This window comes from Heterodontus francisci, chromosome 38 (genome assembly GCF_036365525.1).
Source record: "Heterodontus francisci isolate sHetFra1 chromosome 38, sHetFra1.hap1, whole genome shotgun sequence".
Taxonomy (NCBI): Eukaryota; Metazoa; Chordata; class Chondrichthyes; order Heterodontiformes; family Heterodontidae; genus Heterodontus; species Heterodontus francisci.
The window spans coordinates 6,449,326-6,467,982 of NC_090408.1; the positions used below are offsets into that span (position 1 = coordinate 6,449,326).

The 18,657-nt window shown below is 46.3% G+C and overlaps 1 protein-coding gene and 1 long non-coding RNA gene across 5 annotated transcripts in view; one reads left to right on the forward strand and one right to left on the reverse strand.

Annotated features, from left to right (window-relative positions):
* Positions 1–18,657, reverse strand: part of lrrk1 (leucine-rich repeat kinase 1) — a 269,006-nt gene that overhangs the window by 234,077 nt on the left and 16,272 nt on the right. The window lies entirely within an intron of this gene.
* Positions 1–18,657, forward strand: part of LOC137352375 (uncharacterized) — a 94,370-nt gene that overhangs the window by 938 nt on the left and 74,775 nt on the right. Inside the window, exon 2 of the long non-coding RNA XR_010969692.1 lies at positions 2,920–3,024. This is a non-coding gene — a long non-coding RNA (uncharacterized lncRNA). The remainder of the gene's footprint in view (positions 1–2,919; positions 3,025–18,657) is intronic.

An 18,657-nucleotide genomic window follows, 5' to 3' on the forward strand; every position in this document is an offset into this window, starting at 1 on the left:
ATCTGCGTTTGATCTCCCCAATGTCGAGGAGACCACATTGTGAGCAGTGAATACAGTATAATAAATTGAAAGAAGTACAAGTAAATCGTTGTTTCACCTGAAAGGAGTATTTGAGAAAGGGGCCTTGGATAGTGAGGAGAGAGGAGGTAAATGGGCATGATTAATCCCTGCCTCTCCAAGTGGAGATTAATCCTGTCCCTCCTGCGAGTGCATGGGAAGGTGCTGTGGGAAGGGGACGAGGTGTTGGGGGAGATGGAGGAGAGGACCAGAGTGTCACAGAGAGAACGATCCCTTCGGAATGCTCCCAGGGTAGGGGAAGATGCGTTTGGTAGTGGCATCACGCTGGACGTGGCGGAAATGGCAGAAGATAATCCTTTGGATGTGGAGGCTGCTGGGGTGGAAAGTGAGGACAAGGGGAACCCTGTCACGGTTCTAGGAGGGAGGGGGAAGGGGTGAGGGTAGAGGTGCGGGAAATGGGCTGGACACAGTTGAGGGCTCTGTTAACCAGAGTGGGGGGGAATCCTCGGTTGAGAAAAAAGGAAGACATATCAGAAGCGCTGTCGTGGAAGGTTGCATCATTAGAGCAGATGTGACGGAGAAACGGGGAGAATGGAATGGAGTCCTTAAAGGAGGCAGGGTGTGAAGAAGCGTAGTCGAGGTAACTGTGGGGGTCAGTGGGCTTATAATGAATTTTAGTAGGCAGCCTATCCCCAGAGATGGAGACAGAGAAGTCGAGGAAGGGAAATGAAGTGTCAGAGGTGGACCACGTAAAGATGAGAGAAGGGTGGAAATTAGAAGCAAAGTTGTTAAAGTTTTCCAGTTTGGGGCAGGAGCAGGAAATTGCACCACTACAGTCATCAATGAAAGAGTCGGGGGAGGGGGCCTGAGTAGGACTGGAACAAGGAATGTTTGACATATCCCACAAAAAGACAGGCATAACTAGGACCCATGCGGGTACCCACAGCATCACCTTTTGAAGGAAGTGAGTGCAGTTGAAGGAGAAGTTGTTTAATGTGAGAACAAGTTCAGCCAAGTGGAGGAGGGCTTAAAAGTGGATAAATCCCCAGGCCCAGATGAGATGTATACCAGGCTGCTATGTGAGGCAAGGGAGGAGATTGCAAGGGCTCTGACACAAAATTTCAAATTCTCTCCGGCCACAGGAGAAGTGCCAGAGGACTGGAGGACAGAGAATGTGGTACCATTATTCAAGAAGGGTAGCAGGGATAAATCAGGTAATTACAGGCCAGTGAGTCTAACATTAGTGGTAGGGAAACTATTGGAAAAACTTCTGAGGGACAGGATTAATCTCCACTTGGAGAGGCAGGGATTAATCAAGGATAGTCAGCATGGCTTTGTCAGGGGGAGATCATGTCTAACCAATTTGATTGAATTTTTCGAGGAGGTGAATAGGTGTGTAGATGAGGGTAAAGCAGTTGACGTAGTCTACATGGACTTCAGTAAGGCTTTTGATAAGGTCCCGCATGGCAGATTGGTCAAGAAGGTAAGAGCCCATGGGAATGAGAGCAATTTGGCAAATTGGATCCAAAATTGGCTTAGTGGCAGAGGGTGATGGTTGAGGGTTGTTTTTGCGATTGGAAACCTGTGACCAATGGTGTACCGCAGGGATCGGTGCTGGAACCCTTGCTGTTTGTAGTGTACATTAATGATTTAGACGAGAATATAGGAGGCATGATCAGTAAGTTCGCAGATGACACAAAAATTGGTAGTATCATAAATAGTGAGGGGGAAAGCCTTAGATTACAGGACGATATAGATGGGCTGGTGAGATGGGCAGAGCAGTGGCAAATGGAATTTAATCCTGAGAAGTGTGAGGTGATGCATTTTGGGAGGACTAACAAGACAAGGGAATATATAGTGGATGGTAGGATCCTAGGAAGTACAGAGGGTCAGAGGGACCTTGGTGTACTAGTCCATAGATCACTGAAGGCAGCAGCACAGGTAGATAAAGTGGTTAGGAAGGCATATGGGATACTTTCCTTTATTAGCCGAGGCATAGAATATAAGAGCAGTGAGGGTATGATGGAGCTGTACAAAACGCTAGTTAGGCCACAGCTGGAGTACTGTGCACAGTTCTGGTCACCACACTATAGGAAGGATGTGATTGCCCTGGAGAGGGTGCAGAGGAGATGCACCAGGACTCATGATGACAGTTATTGAAATGCCTGCCTGTCCCTCTAATTATGGAATCTCCTACAATGACTGCATTTCTATTCTTTGCTGTTTTCAGGTGGAAAACCCATCGTGCTGGTTTTACAGCTTTCCCAATCCTGACATCAATGGAGTGTTTGAACCAGGTTGGATGTAAAACCAGCGTTGTACCCAATCCGTGGGGTTCCTGTCCAGTGAGTTAGGTTCGAATTATTCCCTGAGGTTCCAGGCAGAACTATTGCTGCAGAAAGAGAGGGGTGTGATGGGCCAAGGGGCTGCAGATCAGCAAGCTCAGCTTTCACAACAGGCCTCGATTGTGACTGGGGCCTTCAGCAGGTGAGCGTCTGGGCTGACTGCAGGGAGAGGAGGCAGCTACTAGACCTCTTCCCTTCACTGGGGGAAGCATGAACCAGAGAGCAATGTTTGGCCCCCTGTATGTTTATTTACTGTTCTCAAAATGAGCAGCCCCTGCTCCACCAGCTCTACAAATCACACAGGGAAGAGTTCAGGGGTCCCATATGAGAGCCTTGGCTGCAGTTGATCAACCTGCCTGATGCACAAATGGTGGCCAAATGTTCGATGTGTGAACCCATCACCCTGGGTCCGAAATGGGAAACTCTCCCATTACTGTAATTATTAAGTAGACAGTTACTTTGTATTGCGTCATACATGCCTTTCAGTTCCTGATTACAACTTCCCCTTTCAAACCTTTGCAGTAAACCAAAATACTCTCGTTTTTGCTTTAAAAAGGACTCATTATAATTGGAAAACAAACCACAAGACGGAACTTCAGATAACTATCTGTCAAGAGGGGCACTGGATTTTTAGTACGATGGCTGAGAGGTCACTTTGAAGGTATTTTGGAAACTACTTTAGTTCCAGTTTCAGTCATAGTTTTTCTTTCCAAAGTTTAGTCATATTTTAATTTTAGATTTGGAAAAAAATGTTCCTTTAGTGTGTTTCCTTTCATAATTTCACTGTCCAGGCATTTTTTTCAAAATGTTATTTTTTGAAAATGTTTCACCTCTTCCTCGACTCTCAGACACAACCAGTGCTAAAAGATGAGAATTTGGTGCTTAAACAAGAATTGGGACTATGAAGGGTTTTGATTTAATAAATAAGGAGAAACTGATTCCAGTGACAGGAGGGTTAGTAATCAGAGAACAGAGAACATTGCTAAAAGAAGCAGAGGGGAGATGAAGTGAAACTTTTACTCAGCAAGTGGTTGTGGTCTGGAATGCATTACAGAAGCAGATACAATCGTAATTTTCAAGAGGGAATTGGATAAATACTTGAAGGGAAAAAATTGTATGGCTATGGAGAAAGAGCAGGAGATGAGGAATAATTGGATAGCTGTTTCAAAGAAGCATAGGCACGATGGGCTGAATGGCCTCCTGCAATTCTATGTTCATCCATTTTAATTTCCAACATCTGGTTCAACAGGGGTTCATTACTGAGCTGTGACATTTTAGGCTGAGAAAAATTTCAATTCAGCTACAGAATGTCGTGTGATGCTCTGCAGACTGCAGCTAGTAAAGCTGTTCAATGTGGATATTCAGGATTTGGTTCTGGATGAGCTCTGATTCCACAGCCAGCGGCCTGAGGGAGAGTTTGCCACATTCAAGTTTGAACACACACTCTGATTCACTTGTGCTGCACTCAAACACACATCTGGTCAAAAGATGGCAAAACAGAGCTCTGTTCTGAAAACCAGTGCAACAAGTTTGACGCATTGAATGCTGCAATCAGTGCCCAGAGGATCTAGTTACTAAAACACAAGAAGTTGACAGGATTTATTTTCCTTCCAGGATTTAGATGATATTGGCAAGGCCGACACTTATTACCCATTCTTATTTGCTCTGAGTGGGTGATGGTGGGCCTTCTCAGCGAACTGTTGCAGTCTCTGTGATCATGCCAATATTTCTCATCTTTTCTTTTTTCTTTTGGGCCTCCTTATCTCGAGAGACAATGGATACGCGCCTGGAGGTGGTCAGTGGTTTGTGAAGCAGCGCCTGGAGTGGCTATAAAGGCCAATTCTAGAGTGAAAGGCTCTTCCACAGGTGCTGCAGAGAAATTTGTTTGTCGGGGCTGTTACACAGTTGGCTCTCCCCTTGCGCCGCTGTCTTTTTTCCTGCCAACTACTAAGTCTCTTCGACTCGCCACATTTTAGCCCTGTCTTTATGGCTGCCCGCCAGCTCTGGCGAACGCTGGAAACTGACTCCCACGACTTGTGATCAATGTCACAGGATTTCACGTCGCGTTTGCAGACGTCTTTATAGTGGAGACATGGACGGCCGGTGGGTCTGATACCAGTGGCGAGCTCGCTGTACAATGTGTCTTTGGGGATCCTGCCATCTTCCATGCGGCTCACATGGCCAAGCCATCTCAAGCGCCGCTGACTCAGTAATGTGTACAAGCTGGGGATGTTGGCCGCTTCGAGGACTTCTGTGTTGGAGATACGGTCCTGCCACCTGATGCCAAGTATTCTCCGGAGGCAGCGAAGATGAAATGAATTGAGACGTCGCTCTTGGCTGGCATACGTTGTCCAGGCCTCGCTGCCATAGAGCAAGGTACTGAGGACACAGGCCTGATACACTCGGACTTTTGTGTTCCGTGTCAGTGCGCCATTTTCCCACACTCTCTTGGCCAGTCTGGACATAGCAGTGGAAGCCTTACCCATGCGCTTGTTGATTTCTGCATCTAGAGACAGGTTACTGGTGATAGTTGAGCCTAGGTAGGTGAACTCTTGAACCACTTCCAGAGCGTGGTCGCCAATATTGATGGATGGAGCATTTCTGACGTCCTGCCCCATGATGTTCGTTTTCCTGAGGCTGATGGTTAGGCCAAATTCATTGCAGGCAGCCGCAAACCTGTCGATGAGACTCTGCAGGCACTCTTCAGTGTGAGATGTTAAAGCAGCATCGTCAGCAAAGAGGAGTTCCCTGATGAGGACTTTCCGTACTTTGGACTTTGCTCTTAGACGGGCAAGGTTGAACAACCTGCCCCCTGATCTTGTGTGGAGGAAAATTCCTTCTTCAGAGGACTTGAACGCATGTGAAAGCAGCAGGGAGAAGAAAATCCCAAAAAGTGTGGGTGCAAGAACACAGCCCTGTTTCACACCACTCAGGATAGGAAAGGGCTCTGATGAGGAGCCACCATGTTGAATTGTGCCTTTCATATTGTCATGGACAGCTTTGGTGGGCATCCAATCTTTTCTAGTAGTCTGAAGAGACCACGTCTACTGACGAGGTCAAAGGCTTTGGTGAGATCAATGAAAGCAATGTAGAGGGGCATCTGTTGTTCACGGCATTTCTCCTGTATCTGACGAAGGGAGAACAGCATGTCAACGGTCGATCTCTCTGCACGAAAGTCACACTGTGCCTCAGGGTAGACTGTTGCAGTCTCTGTGATCATGCCAATATTTCTCATACTGTTCTGTTTTCTAACATTTGTTTTACAACTGGATGTCTTGCTAGACAACTTCAGAGGCTATTAAGAGTCAGCTGTGTTGTATGGGTCTGGAGTTATATGTAGTTTAGACCAGGTAGAGGGGGCAGGTTCCTTTCTCAGAGAACAATGGTGAAGCAGTTGAGATTTTACAATTGACAATGATAAAGGAACGCTGCATGGTAACTGGGCATAGAGCAGCCTAATGAGAAGACTTGCCAAGTTCTCCTTCCTTCACTGGTACCTACAAGTGACGCAAGGGTCTTAAAACTGGGATAGGACCCCAAATATTTATCCCTCAAACATCATCACTAAAACAGATTAACTGGTCATTATGACATTGCTGCTTGTGGGAGCTTGCTGTGTGTAAATTGGTTGCTGCATAGCCTACATAACAACAATGACTACGCATCACAAGTACTTCATTGGCTGTAAAACACTTTGATGGGGTTTGGGGAGGAAATCTGCAATTGGATCAAACTGCTCTACACAAACATCAGTAGCACAGTCTCAATCAATGGGTGGGAATCAGAAAGTTTCCCGATCAAATCTGGAGTGAGACAGGGCTGTCCTCTTTCCCCTGTCTTGTTTGTTTGCTGTATTGAACCCTTTGCTGAGTCTATTAGGAAGGATGCGAGCATAAGAGGGGTGACAATCCCAGGCAGTGGAGGCACTCAGGTTAAAACCTCCCTGTACGTGGACGACGTCGCCGTCTTCTGCTCGGTTCCGCTGTCCGTTCGCAGACTGATGAGCATCTGCGACCAGTTCGAACTGGCCTCGGGAGCCAAAGTTAACCATGGCAAGAGCGAGGCCATGTTCTTTGGGAACTGGGCTGACCGATCCTTTGTCCCCTTCACCATCAGGTCAGACTACCTGAAGGTGTTGGGGATATGGTTTGGAAGGGCTGGGGCATGCACCAAAACCTGGAAGGAGCGAGTAGCCAGGATACACCATAAGCTGAGCATGTGGGAGCCGCGATCTCTCTCCATTGTGGGTAAAAACTTGGTCATCAGATGCGAGGCGCTCACGTTGTTGCTGTATGTGGCGCAGGTCTGGCCCATACACCACTCCTGCACCGTGGCGGTCACCCAAGCCATTTTCCACTTCATATGGGGATCCAAAATGGACTGGGTCCGGAGGGACACGATGTTCAAAGGGCGGGAAAAAAATGTACCCAACGTCGCCCTCATCCTGATGACCACATTGGTGTGCGGCTGCATCAAGCTGTGCATAGATCCCCAGTATGCAAACACCAAGTGTCACTATGTGCTGAGGTTCTGTCTGTCCCCGGTGTTGCGAAGGATGGGCCTGATCACATTGCCGTGGAAAGCTCTATCCAGTTGGACCGTGCCATACCACCTATCCTTCATGGAAAAGTTTCTGCGGAAAAACACCTTTGACCACCAATCCATCTGGCAGTGGTCTGCAGGGAATGTCCTCAAGGCCCTATGGGAAAAGGAGATGGTGGATCCTGTCAGATGGTTCCCCGAGCAGACTGCCAAAGTCATTTGGCAGAATGCCTCATCATCAGCGCTCTCAAACAAGCACCAAGATGTAGCTTGGCTGGTGGTGAGAAGAGCCCTCCGCGTCAGATCCTTCCTGCACGCTCGGAGTCTCACACCCTTTGCACAATGCCCTCAAGGTGGCTGTGGTGGGGAAGAGATGGTTGTCCACCTCTTTCTGGAATGTGTCTTTGCAAAACAAGTGTGGAAAGAGATGCAGTGGTTTTTGTCGAGATTCATCCCAAGCAGCTCTGTAACACAGGAGTCTGTGCTCTACGGTCTGTGCCCAGGGACGCACACCGAGATAAACATCAACTGCTGCTGGAGGACTATCAATTCGGTGAAAGACGCTCTTTGGTCTGCCCGAAACTTGCTGGTCTTCCAGCGCATAGAGTTGTCCATGACCGAACGTTGCAGACTGGCACATTCCAAGGTCCAGGACCACGTGCTGAGGGACGCATTAAAGCTTGGGGCAGCCGCAGCAAAGGCTGAATGGGGGAAAGACCACTGTGTAAGGTCCCCCCCACCAAGGTGAACTGAGGGGCTGGATCCATGGAAAACCCCTCAAACTGTATCCAGAAAATATTTGTTTTGCTGTAAAATGTACAGGGCATGTAAAATGAAATGGAAGGGTTGTGAGGCAACTCACTCATGTATTGAAGGAAACTGATCTCCTTTGCACTCTTTGTACTGTTTAACTTGGTGCTGTTTGGAACTGTTTTGTAATGTATTTTTTTTTTACAGATTTTTATGAATAAAGTATATTTTGGAAATAAAAAAAAGGCTGTAAAACACTTTGGGACATTATGAGGTTGTGAAAGGTGCTATACATATGCGAGCCTTTCTTTTCTTTCAGAGAAACATGTTTCCCACCTGTTTTGGGTAGACGTGCTGGCTACAAGTTTCAAGTCCTGCTCAATAATCCATCAGACTGCCTCAGCAGCCAGAGGGTGGGATTTTTTTCACTATTTCCATCTGACTGTTTTTTTACACGAATGGAGCAGTGGACAGATGAAAATCATCCAGTGTAGGAAGGATATTTAGGCAATGGAGTGGGTAGAGCGCAGATTCACTAGATTGCTGAGCTGAGGAAGTACAAATACGAAGAAAGATTTGGAAAACTGGAATATTTTCATTAGGTATGATATTATGCGATGATTTTATACAGGTGATTAGAACTACGAAGGAATTGGATTGAAAAAGACTGTTGCCAGTGGTCGAGGGAGATGAAATGAGGGGACAGAAATATAAAATTAAATGAATGAGTCAAACAGTCATTCACGGCATAGGAGGAGGCCATTTGGCCCATCCAGTCCATGCCAGCTCTCTGCGGAGCAATCCAGACAATGCCACTCCCTGCTCGATCCCTGTAGCCCTGCAAGTTTATTTCCTTCAAGTGCCCATCCAATTTCTTTTGAAGTCTTTGATTGTCTCTGCTTCCACCACCCTCGTGGGCAGCAAGTTCCAGACCATTAACACTCGCTGTGTAAAATACTTGTTCCTCACATTTCCCCCACTGCATCTCTTGCCCAAAACCCTCAATCTGTGTCCCCTAGTCCTTGTACCATCATTTAATTGGAAACATTTTCCCTTGTCTAACTTTTCTAAGCCTATACACACCTATCAAATCTTCCCTAAATCTCTTTTGTTCTAAGGAAAACAAACCCAGCTTTTCCAACCTAACCTTGTAACTAAAATCCCTCATCCCTGGAACCATTCTGGTAAATCTCATCTGCACTTTCTCAAGGACCCTCACATCCTTCCTGAAATGTGGTGAACAGAACTGAACGGAATACTCTAATTGAGGCCTAACCAGAGCTTTATAAAGGTTCAGCATAACGTCCCTCCTTTTGTACGCAATGCCTCTATTTACGAAGCCCAAGATCCCATACACTTCACTAACCACTCTCTCAATATATCCTGCCACCTTCAAAGATCTACGCACATGCACTCTTTAGAACATTGAATCTATATTGCATCACCTCACACTTCTCTGTATTAAATTCCATCTGCCACTTGTCTGCCCATTCTGCTGGTCCAGAGTTGACCAACACACGGCCCGTCAAAGGTTTCAATCCGGCCCGCTAATCCTGTGTGACTGACAGCAGGCTGCCCGTGGCTTGGCTTAGACTGATATCAGGATCTCTGAGACTGGCCAATATCTATTGGAGGAGGGGCGTAGCTTGGCTTTCATTGACGGCTCTCCTATTAAAGTGTACACAGGTGAAGGGGGTAGGTGGCAACTGCATCTGACGGAAGGCGGACTCCTGTGTGTGATTGGTCACTGACTGACAGCGGGCTGGCCAGGTGGGATGGAGCGCTGATTGGCAGTTCGCCGCGCAGGAATTGGCTACCCCTATTGGTTCCAGGTGGTTCAGGGAATGAACCAGTGAATGGGAATGCCTGCTGTGAGGGACAAGGAGAGAGAGGCTGAGGGGAGAGCAGGAAGTGGGCCAGCACACAGCCAGAGGCGCAGGGTAGAGTGGCACAGAGCAAGAAAGAGAGGGACATAGTGTGGGGGGAAGCAGAGAGAGACCTTATTTTGCTCCTTGCTCTTCTCCATTACTAATTTAAACCTTATGATCATGATGATCACTCTTACCCAAGCGTTGCCCCACATACACTTGGTCCACCACGTTCCCCAGATCCAGCAATGCCTCCCTCCTAGTTGGACTGAGAACATACTGGTCAAGGAAGTTCTCCTGAACACATTTCAGAAATTCCTCCTTACCTTTTATTCTAACATTATCCCAAATCGATATTTGGATAGTTAAAGGCCCCCAATATCACCACACTATATTTCTTGCACATCTATGATTTCTATGCAGATTTGCTCATCTAGCTCTCTCACTATTTGGAGGTCTATAGAATACAACTAGGAGTGTGATCATACCCTGTTTGCTCCTCAACTCTAACCAAATGGATTCTGTCCTTGCCCTTCAAGGACATCCATCCTTTCCAACACTATCTTCCCTGATCAGTACTGCCACCCCACCTTCCTTTTTTCTTTCTCTATCTTTTCTGTACACTTTATATCCTTGTATATCAAGTGCCCAGTCCTGGTCATTTTTAAGCCACGTTTCCATTATTGCCTTTATATGATATTCTTATACTGCTATTTGTACTTGTAGCTCACCCACCTTACTCAGCACACTTTGTGCGCTTACACACATGTATTGCAATCCTGTCTTTTCATTCCTCGTAGTCCTTCTCAGTCCAGTTCCATCTAAAACAGAACTACTACTTTCTCTAGTACTGTCCAACATCCACTCTGACCCCACCGAATACTTTACTATTTTGCACTCTAGTGCGATTGGTCTCTCCCAATTCTCTGTGCACCTTGGTGCACCTCTCTTGTATTATCTCCTGGTTCCCACACCTCTGCCAAGTTATTTAAACCCTCCCCAATAGTACTAGCAAATCGCTCCAAAAGGAAAGGTGTCCCAGCTCTGTTCAGGTGCAATCTGTTCGGCCTGTACAGGTCCCATCTTTTCCAGAACTGGTCCCAACATCCCAGGAATCTAAAGCTCTCTCTCCTGCACCATCTTTCCAGCGATGCATTCATTTGCTCTATCCTGCTATTTCAATACTCACTTACGCGTGGAGACAGAGCAGAGAGGGGATGGACACGAAGAAGGGGAGAGAACGAGAGAGAGAACGATGGACACAGAGACAGAGAGACACAACTCCTGACAGATGGTCATACGAACATACATATGAATTAGGAGCAGGAATAGGCCACTCAGCCCTTCGAGCCTGCTCCGCCATTCAATAAGTTCATGTCTGAACTGATTACTCCACATTTCCACCGACCCCCGATAACCTTCCACCCCCTTGCTTACCAAGAATCTATCCACCTCTGCCTTAAAAATATTCAAAGACTCTGCTTCCACTGCCTTTTGAGGAAGAGAATTCCAAAGACTCACGACCCTCTGAGGGAAAAATATTTCTCCTCATCTCTGTCATAAATGAGTGACCCCTTATTTTATAACAGTGACCCCTCATTCTAGATTCTCCCACAAGGGGGAACATCCTTTCCACATCCACCCTGTCACGACCCCTCAGGATCTTGTATGTTTCAATCAGGTCGCCTCTTACTCTTCTAAACACCAGCGGATACAAGCCTAGCCTGTCCAATCTTTCCTTATAAGACAGCCCGCCCATTCCAGGTACTAGTCTAGTAAACCTTCCCTGTATTGCCTCCAACGCATTTACATCCTTCCTTAAATAAGGAGACTAGTACTGTACACAGTATTCCAGATGTGGTCTCACCAATGCCCTGTATAGCTGAAGCATTACTTCCCTACTTTTGTATTCAATTCCCCTTGATTCCCATTGCTGGATCTGGTGCTGGCGAACTAGGTGGACCAAGTATATGTGGGGGAACGCTTGGGTAAGAGTGATAATATTCGATTAGCTTTCCTAATTACTTGCCGCACCTGCATACTAACCTTTTGCAATTCATGCACTAGGACACCCAGATCCCTCTGCATCTCAGAGCTCCGCAATCTCTCACCATTTAGATAATATGCTTCTTTTTTATTCTTCCTGCCAAAGTGGACAATTTCACTTTCCCACATTATACTCCATTTGCCAGATCTTTGCCCACTCACTTAACCTATCTATATCCCTTTGCAGCCTCCTTATGTCCTCTTCACAACTTACTTTCCTACCTATCTTTGTGTCATCAGAAAATTTAACAACTATACCTTCATCTGAGTCATTTATGTAAATTGTAGAAAGTTGAGGCCCCAGCACAGATCCCTGTGGCATATCACTCGTTACATCTTGCAAACCAGAAAATGACCCCATTTATGCCTACCCTCTGTTTCCTGTTAGCTAGCCAATCTTCTATCCATGCCAATATGATACCCCTGTTTGAAATTGCTATGTCAAGTGTGCGAGCAAAAACAATGCCAGGTATCCCATAAATCAATGTTCAACATAGTTTGAGAAAGTAAGTTAATAAATTAGTCTTCTCATTTAAAGCTTGTTCACAAAAGTGCATGCTTTTTGTTGTTTTGATTAAGAGTAAGAAAAATTTACAAAGACTTTATCTTTCCGAAATTTACTGACTGGCCACATATAAGACAAAAACTGTAATGAGCCCCCTTACGTGAAAAGGTTGCGCACCCCTGTGTTAGCCTATGTCCTGTTGCAGGCAGTTCGTATCATCCTCACTGTTTGCCACTCCTCCAGGTTTGGCATCATTGGCAAATTCTGAAATTCTACTCTGTACTGCAAGATCCAATTCATTTATATATAGCAAAAATAAGCAGTGGTCCTAGCACTGACCCTTGGGGAATACCACTGTCTACCATCCTCCCGTCTGAATAACAACAATTTACCACAACTCGCTGTTTTCTGCCCTTAAGCCAATTTTTATCCAACTGGACACTGACCCTCCTATTCCATGATCCTCAATTTTGTTAACCAGCCTTTTATGTAGTACTTCATCAAACGCTTTCCTAAACTCTATAGAGACAACATCAGTTGCATTCCCTTCATCAATCTTCTCGGTTACCTCATCAAGAAAATTCAATTAGATTAGTCAAGCATGATCTGCCTTGTACAAATCCATGCTGGCTATCCTTAATTAACTCAAACTTTTCCAAGTGCCTGCTAATTTTTACCCTGATTATTTCTAAAATCTTACCCACCCTGATCTTAGAGCAGGAAAAACATTTTTATGCAAAGTTAATGTTGAAATAGCGACCAGGTCAACATTTAGAATAGATAGATAGGTAATTGTAGGAAAGGGGAAACAGGGTGAGCACATAGAATTAGAATACTGCTCATGTTGATGTTAAACACCAACACAGACTAACTGGTTAGGCCTGTTTTTGAGTTGGAATTTCGTGGCTTACCTACTTAGCTTATTATAAGAACTGTTCAGTAATCTTCCCTTAGTAGCTTTTCTCAGGTAGTTCAAGGTTCTGGTACCGGGCTAATGACCCAAATCTAGTAATTTGTGGGCCAGGACAGAAAAATGACCATGAAAGCTGCCACTTATCAAAAAAGTACAACTGGTTCAGCAATGTTCTCATGGAAAAGAACTTGCCACCCCTACTTGGCCTGGCCTAGACTTGACTCCAGTTGCATACCACTCCCTCTAGTCCTAAATCCAATCAATAACACACAGTGAACAGAAGTGGTCTCAGAATTGAACCCTGTGTGGCACCATGACCCACTTCCAACCAATCTGAAAAACTGCCCTTAACTCATACTCGTATCTCCTTTTTAATCTAATTTGCCACCCTCTCCCTAATTTCATAATGTTTGATCTTCTCCACAGCGTTATTTATTTATTTACAGAACTGAAACAGGCCCTTCGGCCCACCGAGTCTGTGCCGACCAACAACCACCCATTTATACTAATCCTACATTAATCCCATATTCCCTACCACATCCCCACCATTCTCCTACCTACACTAGGGGCAATTTACAATGGCCAATTTACCTATCAACCTGCAAGTCTTTGGCCGTGGGAGGAAACCGGAGCACCCGGCGGAAACTCACGCGGTCACAAGGAGAACTTGCAAACTCCACACAGGCAGTACCCAGAACTGAACCCGGGTCGCTGGAGCTGTGAGGCTGCGGTGCTAACCACTGTGCCACACTTGTCAAAGGTTTTCTAGAAGTCCATGTATAGAGCATCCACTGCATTTCTCCCATCTGTCAGAGAACTCAGATTTGTCAAGCACTATCTTCCCTTTTGGAATCTGTGTTGGCTGTTCCTAATTATTTCCTCTTCTGCTAGATAATTTAATCTTGCCTTCAATTAAAGATTTCAAAATTTTCCCTGCCACAGATGTTAAACTAACTGGCCTGTGACTGCCTCCCATTTTGAGAATAGGTTTTACACTAGCTAATCTTTAGCCTTTTTGCACACTCAATAGAACCCTGAAATATAATTTCTAGGGGCCTTCACTTTTTTTTTGTTCATTCATGGGATGTGGGTGTCACTGGCAAGGCCAACTTTTGTTGTCCATCTCTAATTGCCCTTCAGAAGGTGGTGGTGAACCACTTTCTTGAACTGCTGCAGTTCACTGTTGTAGGTACACCCACTGTGCTGTTAGGAAGAGAGTTCCATGATTTGAACCCAGCGACAGTGAAGGAACAGCGATATAGTTACAAGTCAGAATGGTGTGTGGCTTAGAGGGGAACTTGTAGGTGGTGGTGTTCCCATGTGCCTACTGCCCATGTCCTTCTATGTGGTAGAGCTCGCAGGTTTGGAAGGTGGTGTTCAAGGAGCCTTGGTGAGTTGCTGCTGTACCATCTTGTATATGGTAACGGTGGTGGAGGGAGAGAATGTTTAAGGTGGTGGATGGGATGTGGATAAAACGAACTGGATCATGTCGTGCTTCTTGAGTGTTGTTGCAGCTGCACTCATCCAGGCAAGTGGAGAGTATTCCATCACACATGTTCTTGCTATGGAGGGAGTGCAGCGAAGGGTCACCAGACTGATTCCTGGGATGGCAGGACTGACGTATGAAGAGAGATGGAGTCGATTAGGCTTGTATTTGCTAGGGTTTAGAAGAATGAGAGGGGATCTCATAGAAACCTACAAAATTCTAACAGGACTGGACAGACTAGATGCAGGAAGGATGTTCCCGATGGCAGGGGAGTCCAGGACCAGGGGTCACAGTCTAAGGATAAGGGGTAAGCCATTTAGGACTGAGATGAGGACAGATTTCTTCACCCAGAGAGTGGTGAACCTGTGGAATTCTCTACCACAGAAAGCAGTTGAGGCCAAATTATTAAATATATTCAAGAAAGAGTTAGATTTAGTTCTTAGGGCTAATGGGATCAAGGGACACAGGGAGAAAGCGGAAACAGATTACTGAGTTTGGATGATCAGCCATGATCATATTGAATGGCGGAGCAGGCTCGAATGGCCTACTCCTGCTCCTATTTTTCTATGCTTCTACTCATGACTTGTGCCTTGTAGAGGGTGGACAGGTGGTGAGTTACTCGTTGCAGAATTACCAGCCTCTGACCTGCTCTTGTAGCCACAAGAGCAGGTCCAGTTAAGTTGCCAGTCAATGGTAATCCTAGGATATTGATGGTGGAGGATTCAGCAATGGTAATGCCATTGAATGTCAATAGGAGATAGTTAGATGGTCATCATCTAGCACTTGTGTGGTGCGAATGTTACTTACCATTTACTAGACCAGGCCTGAATGTTGTCCAGGTCTTGCTGCATGTGGGTAGGGACTGCTTCAGTATCTGAGGAGTTGCGAATGGTACTGAGCACACTGCAATCCCTACTTCTGACCTTATGATGGAGGGAAGTCATTGATGAAGCAGCTGAAGATAGTTGGGCCTAGGACATTACCCTGAGGAACTCCTGCAGCAATGTCCTGGGCTGAGATGATTGGCCTCCAACAACCCTCTTCCTTTGTGCTAGGTATGACTCCCATTGACTTCAATTTTATGAATGAGCCTTGCTGCCATATTTGGTCAAATTGGGCCTCGATGTCAAGGGCAGTCACCCTCACCTCTGGAATTCAGCTCTTTTGCCCATGTTTGGACTAAGGCTGTAATGAGGCCTGGAGCCGAGTGGCCGTAGCAAAACCCATATATCTTCACTCATTTCCTGCAGCATCCTTGGGCGTATCCCATCAGGTCCTAGCACTTTGTCCTCCTCTAGTTTAACTAACATCTCTAATACTTCCCTTTTTGTTAAATAAATTCTCTTGAAGTATTTCCTCATAATCTGTTTTTGTTGCCCCATCCAAGGCCAGCCCTTTGAATACTGATTCTGCAGGGCCATGTTGCAGAATCGCAGAACAACTTCTGTTTTCAGAACAAGTTAGCACATAATAGAATGAAACAAACCTGAACTGGAGGAGGGCCTGGAAATTTCACACCTGAAGGATTTTCTGAATTTTTAATACCAGTTTTAAGGAAACTAAAGACTGACTAGAAGCCTGGATTAATTACCTGCTAAGGAACTGTTAAACTGACTGTTCAAGAGGGAATGTTGACAAAATTCAAAAAGTGTTAGGTAGACGTCTGAAAAGCTACAGATATAGAGGCCTCGAGAGACTGTGAGAAACCTCTCAAACACCAGGTGATGTTTGGTCACATCAGTCTGTAACCATGGCAGAGGGAGAATGGAAAGCTACTGAAAGGCTCGTTTTTGTCAGCCGGGATGGTAATAAGAGCAGCTATTTTAAAGTAAAAAAAGACAGACCAGAAGAACACCATGCAGGATGTTGATGAATATAAAACCCTACACTAAAGAGGAAAAAAAAAGTTAAAACAAAAACCCAACTGACCTTGAACTGCCTTTGATGAAGCCACCCTGGATATAATTCCCATGACAGCATCAATAAGTAGGAGAGGATGAAGTTCGAGGTTTCTCCAAGCTTAGGGCTACCACCATCGTACCATAGTTCTATCTTCCCTCCACTATCTGCTGACTCATTCAGTCGATCGCACTTTGCAGGTACACACCTTTAAGCATAAAACTATCACGCACAATAAACTGCAACACAAACACTATTTGATGATGGCTCCTCCAACCATCGTTATAGCACCTGCTCCCCCTTCTTTATTGGTCGGCCTACAAGAGCAGCCTACCTCACCTCTCCCCATTGCTTCCATCTGCTATAGCTCTTTGATTCTCTGGGTTGGGCCTCCTGTGCGCCCCCTCCTCCCTTCACCCCACCATCTCCCAAGGTAAGATGGCCCAGAACTTCCTTGTAAAAGTAGATGGGCAAAGACAGTACTGGGCACGGAAACATGGGAAATGGCAACAATCGATTATTTCAATCAATCTGTCGAGAGTTCAAAGTCTTAGTGAGGAGATAACACAAAAAACACAAAGGTCTTCAGCTCCAAAACCCCAACTTGGCCTCGGAATGGTGTTTTGTGCGTCTTATTCAAGAAACAGGCCACAGACCAGGTCACCAATAATCTGCCCTTCCCCCCACCCCCAAACCCCCACAATTCTTTGACTTGGCCTTCCCTGGGCAATTACCTTATTTTACTCATGATTGCTCTGGCAACCAAATGGATGGACGTCACACTTGTGTGATTGATGACCTTAAAAATGGATACTTCCTGTTTCACCTCATTATGCTTTAATTACTGAATGTCAGTAGTGTGGTTAGTAAAGTTTTTATGAACAGATGAGGTTCCCATATGTGAAACTGATTTTAAAGATAAAATTGATGTTCATGTTAAAAAATGAGAGTTTCTTTTCCTGAACTTTGGTAACTGCAAAGTTGGAAGTTTGATGGTCAATCCCCTCAGTTGGAAATCTCATTGGCTATGCCAGTTTCAGGTTACTTCCTGCCATTAATATGGTATTTCTACAGGGCTTGTCCAGTGGCGTCCAGGGAGACACACGCAGAGAGCACATCAAGTAATCGCACAACCCCAGTCTCGGATATTTCACCTATTAAAACTTATTTAGTACATGAAAAATCAGAGACTAGTAAAGAGCAAAGTCTGTGTTCCTCCTCAGATGTGTCGCACACAGAGTCTGAATGCAGCACATCGCCTGTCCGAATTTTTTATGTCATGATGCAAGGGAAGATGGGGCACCTCTGACAGTGCAGCGCGCCCTCAGTCGTGCCCCTCCGACAGTGCAGCGCGCCCTCAGTCGTGCCCCTCCGACAGTGCAGCGCGCCCTCAGTCGTGCCCCTCCGACAGTGCAGCGCGCCCTCAGTCGTGCCCCTCCGACAGTGCAGCGCGCCCTCAGTCGTGCCCCTCCGACAGTGCAGCGCGCCCTCAGTCGTGCCCCTCCGACAGTGCAGCGCGCCCTCAGTCGTGCCCCTCCGACAGTGCAGCGCGCCCTCAGTCGTGCCCCTCCGACAGTGCAGCGCGCCCTCAGTCGTGACCCTCCGACAGTGCAGCGCGCCCTCAGTCGTGATCCTCCGACAGTGCAGCGCGCCCTCAGTCGTGACCCTCCGACAGTGCAGCGCGCCCTCAGTCGTGATCCTCCGACAGTGCAGCGCGCCCTCAGTCGTGACCCTCCGACAGTGCAGCGCTGCCTCAGTACTGCACTGGAATGGCAGCCTGGATGATGTACACAAGTTACTAGAGTGGGTTTTGAACCCAAGACCTTCCACTCAGGTGAGAGACAGTGCCCCGGCTAACATGTAAAAAGCATGGATTAGGATTTCAAAAGCTGATGAGCTGAGGCATTGTTAGAGATGGGCAATATTAAGGAGGTGGAAGTAGCAGTCTTGGTAGTGGAGTGGACATGGGATCTGAAGCTCAGCTTGGTCAAATAGGACATCAAGATTGTGAACAGTCTGGTTCAGCCTAAGACTCTGGCCGGGGAGGGGGATGAGTCGGTGGCAAGGGAACGGGGGTTTGTGGTGGAGACAGAGGCCAAATCTGTAAGTCTCTAGTACTGTATGCGAAGATGAGAAGAATGCTGTACCCATCAGTCTCTGGTACTGTATATGAACGTGGGATTCATTCACTGAGTCATAGGTGGCACAGAAGGAAGCCTATGCTGGTCTATGCTGGCTTTCCATAGAGCAATCCAGTCAGTCCCATTCCCCACTCTATCACTGTA